The sequence below is a fragment of the Ambystoma mexicanum genome, chromosome 7q, assembly GCF_040938575.1.
Source record: "Ambystoma mexicanum isolate Mex_15411 chromosome 7q, UKY_AmexF1_1, whole genome shotgun sequence".
In the NCBI taxonomy this organism is placed as follows: domain Eukaryota; kingdom Metazoa; phylum Chordata; class Amphibia; order Caudata; family Ambystomatidae; genus Ambystoma; species Ambystoma mexicanum.
In genome coordinates, this window is record NC_090941.1 from 604590063 (window position 1) to 604599555 (window position 9493).

At 47.7% G+C, this 9493-nt stretch overlaps 1 protein-coding gene across 3 annotated transcripts in view; it reads right to left on the bottom strand.

Annotated features, from left to right (window-relative positions):
• The window catches only part of SERTM1 (serine rich and transmembrane domain containing 1), a 472477-nt gene extending 467072 nt beyond the window's left edge, over positions 1-5405 (bottom strand). The window contains exon 1 of one of the 3 annotated variants that reach the window (XM_069639995.1): positions 5268-5405. The gene's annotated coding sequence lies outside the window, so the exon portion shown is untranslated. Of the gene's footprint in view, positions 1-4413; positions 4874-5183 lie in introns of those variants that run through there. The other 2 variants (XM_069639993.1, XM_069639991.1) reach the window with 2 other exon arrangements.
• Positions 5406-9493: the final 4088 nt, after the last annotated feature.

Sequence of the window (9493 nt, forward strand, 5' to 3'; positions counted from 1 at the left end):
GGATTGGCTCGACTTCATGAGACTTTTTGGATAATCCTGACAGGGGAAAAAGACAGTTGCTTAGAGAGGATTGGACCCTTACAATTGGGAGCCTGCATAGTTATGACTCTTAACCATTTGAGTCATGACTATTAAAAACGGTGGTAGACGGGATCTCTGTTTGTCTATATTCCCCAAGTGATCTGTACGTGATTGCTTCTTAAGGTTCTTGTGGAACTAACTTATTCACACGAGCTAAATCATGGTTAGTTGCAGGTTGCTAGCCATAGAGATGGTCCACATCAGATTTTTTGGTAATTCTGATGAATTGGAAACATTGAAACATGTGCTAATCTTGTAGCTTGCACTTCACGGCAAATGTATCACATCTTTGAATAATTTCATAGACCCTTATACTTCCATTGATTGAGACGTCTTATGGGCTAGGTACCTTACTAGCTTTACTACTTCAATGGTCCTGGCTGTTGTTCATTTTGTGAAATGTTTGAAATTGGATGGAAGTGGTTGATTGTATTTGCTTTGTGCTTGATGTGGTTCCTTTAACTGCTGTTTCCACTTTTGGTCATCAAACTGTGGTTGATTTTATGAAATGTTGAGCTATTTATGAATTTGATGTTGTGATTTTATGAAGGTTATATTTTTTTATCATCTCTTTAATAATGTCGTATTTGGAAACGTATATTATTACTCTGGGGGGTCATTACAGGTTTGTTTGGCAGGGCATATAAAGTGCCGGTAAACGTGGCGTTAATTCTGTTACTGCCATATTATCACTTTTCCCACACAACCAAACTACAGGTTTGCCGGTGGTGGGCCAATAGTGGGAGGTAAATCAGCCCACCATCTGCGAAACGCTGCCAGCATTATTGCCACCGGTACATACCAGCATTCTCCCCCATGGAGTCCTATACGACTCAATGGAATGGGGAAAGACCGCTGCTGCCGGCCCCTAGAATGTCCCGGTAGTACCGGGATATCAGGCACCGGTAATGGTAGGTCAGTTTGCGGGTATCCCACCAGAATTACCTTCAGGATCCTGGAAAACATATAATGTGACCCCCGTATCTGTTTGAGTATGGGTGTTGTAAAAATGTAATTTGTTCAAGGCTATTTATTGACCATATAACAATACATTTAAAGAAAAGATTCCCAGTTTGAATGGGTCTGTGGGTCCGTCTGCCTGTGGAGTTTTTCACAGACCTTGTGGTGCTCCAAAGTTGCGGTAATGGGAGTTTCTGGGAGGCCAGGCAGAGGTACCTAGGTACTGCCTGGCACAATACTTTCATAGGACTTTGGGGCTGAGTTTTCTTTGAGTCAGATATGTGGGGGGCAGCTATGAAAGCGCAAAAGCACACGGTGAACCCCCACTTCAATGATGTGAAGTGAAGGGAAGGGAAACACGGCGCCTGGGACTGAGTTTGTGTAATAGGTTAGTCATAAATGTAGGCACTGTTGGCAAAATGCAGGTACGTCCTTAATCGACCTCCTCCGAACTTCTATTCTACAGCAAAGGGCGTGGTGTGCACTGGACTTTCCTGGATTTTCAGTGCACAGCCGTGCCCTCACGCGGCATAGTTTGATTCGCTGTCTCTTTCCTGTACTCGCCCCACCGTGGTACTCTCCACCCTGCGTTGAGAGGCTGAGATTCGCTTAATGAACTGCCTGCACTCCACGGAGCCTCGGATAAAGCTGCCTGAACTATATTTTCATATTGGTGTCCAAACCTAACGGGATGTGTCATTTCAGGAGAAGGCATCCGAATACACATTCTCTTAATTGTGCATTTCAGGGGCAAATCGGGCATGTGCCCGATGCCCCATCATATCAAGAAGAAACACATTCCTTATGGGGGAGATTTCTCACCGACCAGGAAAACAGGCTGGCTCATGTAGCACCGGAGTGCCAGCGGCAGTCCGGGCCCCGTGTACGATAAAGACCGCGCAGTGCCCGCAAGGAGGGGGGTCAAGGTGGGGCGGGGGTGCAGAAAGCAGGGAAGTTCGGGGGCAACGGGTTAGTTCGTAAAGAGGTGGAACCAACTAACATTACGCAACTGTGCATCCCACGGCAAGCCAGCAAAACTCCCAGACGGCTGACCTTTGAGAAGTGCACCCTAACACTTCCAGAAAACAAGATTTGTTCGGCCTGTGCACCTCATCACCACTCGCAGAGAGCCGACCTTTGGGCAGTGCACCAAAACATTTCCAGACACAAAGCTCGAAACAGTGTGCCCCACCATCTGTAGGATGGGGCAACCCCTAAACAGTCTCTGAAAAGTGCCCTCCAGCACAACTTCTGCAGGAGCAGTGTACCTCAACACTCCCAGAGCGGCAAAAACTGAGCAATACAAACCACCAATTACAGGCATGTAACCCATCAACAGGGCACAGCTGCATCAGCAGAGAAACATCTGTTGGCCAATTCACCCACGCTTGCAGTGTGTTCACTTGTAACCAGTACCTCCAGCCTATAGCAGAGTAGTGCCTGGTCGACACTATAACTCTTCGAGGGAAACACTCTCTGGAATGAGCTCCCCACTGTGCAGCCTTTGAACAAGGCATTGCACCATTTCTAGAGAGGAATCCCATGCAGTATTAACAGTATGCATCCCACCACTTCCAGAGACAGCAGTGCCATGCAGTAGTAACAGTATACACCACACCACTTCCAGAGAGAGTAATCCTATGCAGTATTAACAGTATGCATCCCACCACTTCCAGAGACAGCATTCCCATGCAGTAGTAACAGTATGCATCCGACCACTTCTAGAGACAGCAATCCCATGCAGTAGTAACAGTATGCACCTCACCACTTCCGAGAGAGTGCAATCCCATGTAGTAGTAACAGTACCCATACCACCACTTCCAGAAAGAACAATCCCATGCAGTAGTAACAGGATGCATCCCACCACTTCCTGAGAGAGCAATCCCATGCAGTAGTAACGGTACGCATCCCACCACTTCCAGAGAGAGCGATCCCATGCAGTAGTAACAGTATGCATCCCACCACTTCAAGATACAGCAATCCCATGCAGTATTAGCAGTATGCACCTCACCACTTCCAGAGAGAACAATCCCATGCAGTAGTAACAGTACCCATACCACCACTTCCAGAAAGAACACTACCATGCAGTAGTAACAGGATGCATCCCACTACTTCCGGAGAGAGCAAACCCATGCAGTAGTAACAGTACCCATACCACCACTTCCAGAAAGAACAATCCCATGCAGTAGTAACAGTACACATCCCACCACTTCCAGAGAGAGCAATCCCATGCAGGAGTAACAGTATGCATCCCACCACTTCCAGAGAGAGTAATCCTATGCAGTAGTAACAGTAGACATCCCACCACTTCCAGAGAGAGCAATCCCATGCAGGAATAACAGTATGCATCCCACCACTTCCAGAGAGAGTAATCCTATGCAGTAGTAACAGTACACATATCACCACTTCCAGAGAGAACAATCCCATGCAGTAGTACCAGTATGCATCCCGCCACTTCCAGAGAGAGTAATCCTATGCAGTAGTAACAGTATGCACCTCACCACTTCCAGAGACAGCAAGACCATGCACTAGTAACAGTATGCATCCCAGTACTTCCAGAGAGAGCATTCCCATGTAGTATTAACAGTATGCATCCTACCACTTGCACAGAGAGCAATCCCATGTAGTAATAACAGTATGCATCCCACCATTCCAGAGAGAGTAATCCTATGCAGTAGTAACAATATGCATCCCATGACTTCAAGAGAGGAATCCTATGCAGTAATAACAGTACGCATCACACCACTAGTTTTGAGTAGATCCTATGCAGTAGTAACAGTATGCATGGCACCACTTCTAGAAAGGAATCCCATGCAGTAGTAGCAGTACTCACCAGACCACATCTAGTGAGTAGGCCCATGCAGTAGTAACAGTATACATCGAACCTCTCCCATAAATGCAACGCCTATATCAGAGATGTTGCATCTGGTCAAGACAACTACTGCTTCAAGGGACACACCTGCAGAACAGTGCACATGACACCACATGTAGCGATGCATGCAACTTCCCGAAAGTGCAGCCCAACACTTTCAGAATAGCCATCCCTGCCGTGTGGACACATATCGCCTGAAGTTTCGGACAGGGGATTGCTAGAGGGAGATAAGGCAGAAGGTGCGAGGGAGCAGTAGCAAGGGAGCGCGCCTACCCTTGGCGGTAAAGGGAAACAATAGGATCACTGAATGCAACGGCTGATGTGCACCTTTACAACGCACGGAGACGCTCCACGATTTGCCGCAGAAACCTATAACACATCTGCATCCCCATCGCAATCACCCGAAACATGTAAGCCCATTGGGCACGCAATACCCGTCTGATCTTTCGTGTGGATGCATAATCCCATCGTGGAAGGGCTCACAGGGAAGAGCACTGTACCTGCATCCAGCGACCGCCTCTTGCCGCAGACGCCCAGCAGCGGAAAATCCGGCTCCTCTCAGCGTTTCTGTGACTCGTCGGAGGCAAGCGAACTAACCAGGCAGCGGTCGAGCGCTGCTTCCCGGAGAGTGAAGCGCAAGGATGAGCGCTGCTGGCCTCTCAGCAGCGCCCCCTGCCGGCCATACGCCCCGGCTCCATCAGCGCCCGCCTCCGGGATGCACCTGTCCTACTCCTGCACGCCTCTAGTCTAGCCTCCACAACCGGAACAAGGGAGTAACGGAGAGGAGCGCGCGTCCCCCGGTGCTTCCCACACCGGCAGCTGCCGACTGCAGAGCAGAAAGCCCCTCACCTTCCCGCCGAGTTCCAGGCGCAGACAGCAGCCTCCTCGCGTGTGCCTCAGATGACGGACGCACAGAGGTGCGAGGCATTTCCCCCAGGACACCTAACAGTCTCGAGTCCCAGGCTGGACTTCCCTCCACCCTAAAGCAGGGGAGGAACATGGGCTCACACTTTCTGCTAAAAGTCGGCCAATTTCAGCCAGGGTTTGATGACACTTGGACCATGACAATACAATACAGGCTACGGAATGTTCTATTTGTTCGCTGTTATTGAATACAGACATCTGTTTGTAACGGGCATGTGGCCTAAACACATTATTTAATGCGCTTCCTCGACAGCACTATGTTGAACTTTCCACAACATCCTTCATCCATTACCATACGAGCTTTATATACTATGAAGCAATACATTCCCCTACCCATTTGACTAACCACAAATAGAGCAACGCGTGTCCGCCTTTCAACCACGCCAGCCTGCTCCATTAAACTGCCGAGGTGGTGCTGGAGGCGCATTACCATATCTCGCGAGGATCATTAGAAGCAAATCCGACCACACCGGGTCACGGCTGATGAGTATGCAGTAGTTGCTGGCAATGCAGGTCAGCTGTGGCTGAGCCATCAATCTCCCAGCAAGTCCAATAGGATTCGAGAGCAACTCAGTCTGACACAAACCGAGTCTCTATTAGCAAGTGGGATGGGTTCAGGCTGAGGTATTTGCTTGAAGGTCCAGAATGACGCAGGCGGACACAGTTGATGAGCGTCACCTGTTCTGGAGCACCGAGGCTGGAATATAAACTTCGTCAGGGGAAAATGTGGCAGGCGGCTGAGGAAACCAGTTCTGATGAGGCGAGCATCTTATGTCTATTCCATTCTCTGACGGCAGATAGCCCTTAGTCTTCATGTGAATTCTCTTCATGAATGAAACACACCATGCCATTTTAAAACTAAACATTTCATTCGTACATATTGTGGTCTGTGACCCTCCTTGTGTTGCCCCTTTAAGGGAATGTGTCACCCCCCTGATGCCCATCGCGCCACGGGGACCTCCTAGATGTACATAGCAGGCCCCCACCACACATGTTTCATACCTATTACAGAACTCACATGGACTGGTAATCGTAAACCATTCTTAAAGAGTTTTGATGTGGTATACCAGTACTTTCGGCCCTCAGTCTATCCTTCTGGGGAACACTTAATTGCCCCTTAATCGTCCCTGTCATAATCATCTTCATTTATTGAAACAATGCTTGCTTTCAATTAGTACAGAAGTTGACGAGGAAGATTTGGACTCGAAGTACTGAAGATTGCCCCTTGTAATCAGGACAATACCTACTCGTCCCTCTTTCTCGTCACCCTCTTTACTAATTGAAAGGTTGCACACATATTTTCAATTAGGTGACGTTGACGAAGACGAGTGGGATTTCGAGTTATGAAGATTGTGGGTTTAGTAAGCGGTGACAGAGGGGAATATGAGAAAAGGCAACAGATAGCAGTGCAGCAGTGTGCAGTTCTGAGAGCCCGAGGGAGCCTGGAATCTTGTTTGGGAGTCTTTCTGCTGTTTTCACTGTTTTGGAGGAGGACCTTGACAAAATCAGCACCCGCAGCAGGAACGTGCGTGGTGTGTGGCAGTGTGAGAGCCTGAGGGAGCCTGGAGTCCTGTTTGGGAGTCTTTCTGTTGTTTCCACCGTTTTGGAGGAGGACCTTGACAAAACCAGCAACCGGCGCAGTACAAACGCGGTGCGCGGTTCTGCTGTTCTGTAGGCTGAGAGCGGCGGGCTGCCTTGCTCGACACTCCCCATCTTGTTTCATTGTTGCAGTGCGGACATTTGACTTTTCAGACTCCTCCGCTACTGATTGTGGTCAGTGGACTCTGCTTCCTGCAAGCAGGTTCTCCCCTTTTCTGTCCCCCTCTTTCCTCACACTCAAGGGTAGGGCTGGTTGCCCTTTTGCGGCACACATAGTGAAGCGTGCTGTTTGAAAAAATCGGGCCCTATGGACTCACAGTCAGTGCACATCATATCTCTTGACAAGGTTTTTGAGCCCTTAGGTACAGAAGAAGGTGTTCACCTTACATTGGATACATCGGCCACACTGCCCAAAAATACTAGACACGCTGCATGCGCCTGCCCTCAATGAACTGTGAAGCTGGAGGGCCCCTTGAAAGTCCTCACACACAATAAAAAAATAACCATCTAAATTTGTTGGCTTTGGTATGCCAGAGGTCTGGGTGTTACTACGAGCTTACCCGTTCAGCTCCCAGGGCCAACAACCCTCCCCCAGTAACGAACAGACAGAGGACTTAGTCAAGGGCAAGTTAGAACTGTCGTTTATTACAAAAACCCAACAGGGATCATACAGGACATTCAAAAATTCACAGAATCACACCTCCTGAGCCTGTGTCAGGTCTTTTTGTCATGCCCTCGCATCACAACCTGGGCCCTTCCCCGAAAAACCTATCATTGTTTCTGGTTGGGGAGTGGTATCCCTTATAGAGAACCCCTAAATACCATAGCTAATTGGCCCTCACATGTCAGGTTGTTGGCCTGCCCTCCCCCAAAACTATTTTATACATTGTTGCAGGGTCGCAGGATTACCATTGGCTCTGGCCCTCTGCCATCCACCCCTTTATTTCTGTTCCCTGATGGGCTGGAATTGGTCTCCTCAGGCCTGGGACCCAGCTCTGTTCTCAGCACTTAGTCATTCTCATTGCCTTGAGAAGGTGCACAATGTGTTCCCAATTTATCTGTCAACAGTGCCACTTTTGCCTGTGAAAGTGCCCTCGACATTGCAACATTGCCACCGACTTAATGTTTCACTTCATGTCTGTGTTGCTGAGAACTGTTCATCTTCTCACCGTGGGTGAATGACTATTGTCTAGCTCGGCTGCATCAGGTGCTTGAGGACCACAAAATGGAGCTTCTCTGGTCTGCAATTTGTGAGGATTTATTCAGTTTTTCTGCAGATGGCCCCTTGTTGTCTTACATTTGGAAGGTGGTGCTTGCCTTTGACCTTGGCTGCGAGCCCTGGCCTGCTGTTCTGTGCAGCCTGGTTCTGCTTTCCTTCATCTCTCGTCCTGTGGCTTGTGGCCTTATGTAATCCCCAGTACACTTAAACTATGATTTCTACACATCTATACTGTGCTATGTTTACTATAGGTAAATTTGTCTTAGGTCCTTATATGGTCATTATATGACCCTGTAGTTGCATAGGGTTAGTTGCCATAAGCATCTGCAAGCTTGCTATGCATCTCTTCTGTTGCCTTGCATTCTGTGTTTCTATATTTGGCTAATGACAACAATAATAAAAGCTTTTGACAGTATGTATATGTATCTGTCCTCTATCTACAGAACTGTGTTTGTGTATGCACGTTTATGTTTGTGTAGCTTCATGAATGGTTGCAAGTATACCTCATGACTAACGTGGCTACGTCATGGTGTCACTAATGACATCAGCACATTGGTTTTTTGGCATTAGTCAACATGGTCCAGTGAGGCATTTGGGTTCATAACTAATATTGGAACACCTGTGTCCATAAAGTCGTTCACTGGATAGGGTTTGAATGGCTGTCGAAGGGAGTACTTTTCTGCATATGTGCATGTTACTGGCCCTCGTGGGGCCTGTTCGAATAGTGAGTGGCTTTGTGCATCTTTGACTCTTCGGGCCACCATGTTCATGGGATGAGGATGGGCATTCCAGGGACCGTCTCTTCAGCCTCCCCTCTGGTCGACTTGTCGACCAACCCACCATACGTCGTTATACTTGCTTTTGGTAGCCATATCTTTGTTACTCCTCCGAGGTGTCCATAGTAATTTGCATGGCATTCAAAACACCAGGTCAGGTAATTGCAGTCCCCTTCCGGGTTGCACCATACCCATTTACCCGAATATCTGTTATTGTCAAACAGATAGTTGAACATTAACATCTTTGTCAGGAACAGTAGTCATTCCTTTATCCTTGCTCTCAGGTTATCTCTTTCTTCTACTACCTTTCCTTGTCAATGTTTATATCCACTGACACTTTCATCCCTATTGTCTTCTCAGTAGTTTTGCGACATTGTGTAATGCAGATCTTGACCATACACAGTCCCACTAGTACTAGTTTTAGTGCTCCTATGAGTACCTTCAGTCCGTCTGCCAGCCAGGTTGGCATCCATGACCATATGTATGACAACCAGCTCTAGTCCTTTCCTTTTCCTTTGGCTTCCTCTTCCATTTTGGCATGCATTTTCGACAATCTTGTCACTGATTCTGTCAGCATGCCATTCTCTCTGTCATTTGCAGGCACGAAAGTGCAACATGAACTCCCAATCTTGGTGGAAACTTCTCCTTCTATTGCTGTGAGAGTGTGAAAACGATATCGAGGCTGAGTACCCCAAAAGGAAATACACCAAACGCGGGTTCAAAAGATACACAGATCTTTATTCTACAACTCAACAGTTTCAAAGGACAAAGCAACAGATAGCTATCAGGCCCTGAGTACAACACAGCAAAAACCAGCCCTGTTCGGTGTGCTTATTGAGTGGGACTGTACATCAGAATAGTCGCACCTTTTATACTCTCCAAAACATGATGTCCAACCCACTTGCAGGTTAATGAATCTCGGATCTAGGGTTTGTGCCGAGTTTGTTCCTAATTTATGCATCCATGCATTTAGGAGTTATCCTTAATACATTCGCCAAAAAATAGCAACAGTGTGTCTTCGGATTTCACATTGAGCCTTTGCACATATCTTTATACAATATA